This window comes from Monodelphis domestica, chromosome 6 (genome assembly GCF_027887165.1).
Source record: "Monodelphis domestica isolate mMonDom1 chromosome 6, mMonDom1.pri, whole genome shotgun sequence".
NCBI lineage: Eukaryota > Metazoa > Chordata > Mammalia > Didelphimorphia > Didelphidae > Monodelphis > Monodelphis domestica.
This window is the reverse complement of record NC_077232.1, coordinates 250,687,960-250,691,169: the sequence shown is the minus strand read 5'-3', so window position 1 is coordinate 250,691,169 and position 3,210 is coordinate 250,687,960.

Below are 3,210 nucleotides of genomic sequence, written 5' to 3'. Positions count from 1 at the left end.
AGGACTTCTTCCATTGGTCTAGACATTAACCTTGAATGCAGAAAAAGGGCACTGCCCTTGGGTGAGACAGAGAGCCAATGGCTCCAAGAGTGGGGAACCAATGATTTTCACTAGATAAAAATTAAGAATTCCCAGAGAAGGATCTTCTATTCTTTGCCTTCTACAAGCTTGCAGAGAAAAGTTTTTTTTTTAATTAGAGAAATATTTATTTCTCAGTTTAAAAAGAAACTATGGAGGCATCTGGGCAGCACAATAAATAGAATGCCAAATGTGGAGTTAGGAGGAGTTGGTTTCAAATTTGGCCTCAGACACTGCCAGCTGTGTGATCTTGAGCAAGTCAATTAACCTTGATTGCCTAGTCCTTGCTGCTCTTCTTTCTTAGAAATGATATTAAGCCCCAATTGACAAATGGTCAAGGAACATGAATAGGCAGTTTTCAGATGAAGAAATCAAAACTACCAATAATCATATGAAAAAGTGTTCTAAATCCCTCCTGATTAGAGAAATGCAAATCAAAACACCTCTGAGGAAGCACCTTACACCTGGCAGATTGGCCAGTATGACAGTAAAGGAAAGTAATAAATGTTGGAGGGGATGTGGCAAAATTGGGACACTAATGCATTGCTGGTGGAGTTGTGAATTGATCCAACCAATCTGGAAAGCAATTTGGAACTATGCCCAAAGGGCTTTAAAAGAATCTTTTGATCCAGTAATACCACTACTAGGTTTGTACCCCAAAGAGATGATAGCAAAGGGTTTTACAAAAATATTCATAGCCATGCTCTTTGTGGTGGCAAAAAATGGGAAAATGAGGGGGTGTCCTTTGATTAGAGAATGGCTGAACAAATTGTGGTATCTGTTGGTGATGGAATACTATTGTGCTATAAGGAATAATGAATTGCTTGATTTCTATATGAACTGGAAAGTCCTCAATGAACTGATGTGGAATGAAAGCAGTAGAACCAGGAGAACAATGTACACAGAGACCGATACACTGTGGCACAATCAAATGTAACAGGCTTTTCTACTAGCAGCAATGCAATGACCCAGGACAATTCTGAGGAACTTATGAGAAAGAACACTATCCACATCCAGAGAAAGAACTGTGGGAGTAGAAATTCAGAAGAAAAACACATGATTAAACACTTGTGTATATGGGATAGGATTTGGGGTTTTGGTTTTAAAAGATTACTCTATTACAAAAATGAATAATATGGAAAAAGGTATCAAGTAATAAAATTGTACAATCCAGTAGAATTGCTTGTCAGCTCTGGGAGTGGGGAGGGAAGAGAGGAAGGAAAGAAAATGTATCTTGTAAACATGGAAAAATATATATTTTTAAAAGAGATTATATTAAGACAGAAGATTAGAGGAAGGAAGGAAGGAAGGAAGGAAGGAAGGAAGGAAGGAAGGAAGGAAGGAAGGAAGGAAGGAAGGAAGGAAGGAAGGAAGGAAGGAAGGAAGGAAGGAAGGAAGGATGGAAAGAAAGAAAGAATTCTTGATTCTATAGGACTTTCTCTACTATGCTCTAAAAACTTCACTCTGGAAGCTCCCCTCCTCCTCTGGACTACTTCCTATTATAAGTACTTGCTCTGCTCCTTTGGCTTCTCCCTCTAATTGGCTAAATCCTCTCAGAACTTCTATTTTTAAGGAGTGTGATCAGGCCAACCAATGTCTTGATTCTTCTCCAGATCTACAAATGATCCACTGGACTTTTTCTACCATGCCCCACTGGGGGGTACCTTCATTTTCACTACCCCCCCCCCAACTATCTCTGAGGTTTTTAGCTTTCTTTTATGAGTTGTCTTCTTTCATTAGAAAGCAAGCTGGTTGAGGGCAGGGCCATTCGGCTTATATCTTTATCCCCAGGGCTTCACAGAATGCCTTGGTTCAGTTGTTTTTGTTGTCTATGACTCTTCATGATCATTTGTGGTTTTCTTGGCAAAGGCACTGGAATGATTTGCCACTGATGAGTCTTCCTGACTCCAGGTCCAGCACTCACTCTACTATGCCCCCTAGAATGCCTGGCACATGGGTGCTTAATAAATGGTGGGTTAGCCTTGCATTTGCTTCTGCATCTCTATTCCTACTCACTAACCCATTGATGAAAAAATGTTAATTCTATACTCCTCATTTTGGGCACAAGTATGCCTGAAACAATTATTAAATGAACATTATTCTAATTACAAGACAATTCTAGATTTGGAGAGAGAGAGAAATCCAGATTGTCTTGTTTCCCCAGTGTGCCCTTGGACATTTCCCCTAGCCCAAGATAATCTCTTAGTAACATTTATAGGAATCTTTTTTAAAAACCCAACAACCCTTATCTTCGGTCCTAGAATCCACAGAAGAGCAGTAAAGACTAGGCAGCTGAAGCTAAATGACTTGCCCAAGATCACACAGCTAGGAAGTATCTGAGGAGAGTGCAATAATGAGAAATTGAGGCACAAAAGATATGAACATAATCCATTTATTGGCAAAGCAAGCCCCATGATGGATGACCCCAAATAGACTTGCCAGGAAGGGGTCTTCCACAGTAAATGGTAAAGTGGGGCAGAGAGTTAATCATCATCTTCCCAGAACATTCTTTGGAAAGTCTCCACCACTAGCTGAAGCTAGTACTAGGAAAACATCCTGTGACCAGGTTGAATCATCCTTCATCCATCTTTCTTATCTTCCTTCACAGGACATGATGGTTTGCTAGCTTTCTGAGATGTAATTGTGAAGTCTACACAGAATTCTTCTGAGTCTGAGCTTTAAAACTTAGTTGCAGTAGTAAAAGCTATGATTAACAAAGCTCTTAACTATTAATCAACAATCACTTTCACATTGAGTAAAACTGCCAAGAAAAGAGCTAGGAAGAGAAGAGCAGGGGGCCAAGGACCAACCTTTGGGAATGCTCATCCATAGGGGAAGAACGAGAGAGAGAGAGAGAGAGAGAGAGAGAGAGAGAGAGAGAGAGAGAGAGAGAGAGAGAGAGAGAGAGAGAGAGAGAGAGAGAGAGAGAGAGAGAGAGAGAGAGAGAGAGAAGGATGACTAGAAGAGAGCAGCATCACTAAAGTCACCAAAGAAGATGGGGCTGGTCAGCCCTTTCAAATGTTATAGAAAGGTCCCTGGGGATTGGCTGAAAAAAGTCCTCTGAATTTGTTGATGAGGTCATTTTAGACCTTGGAGACAGTAGTTACCACACAGTAGTATGAGTACAATGGA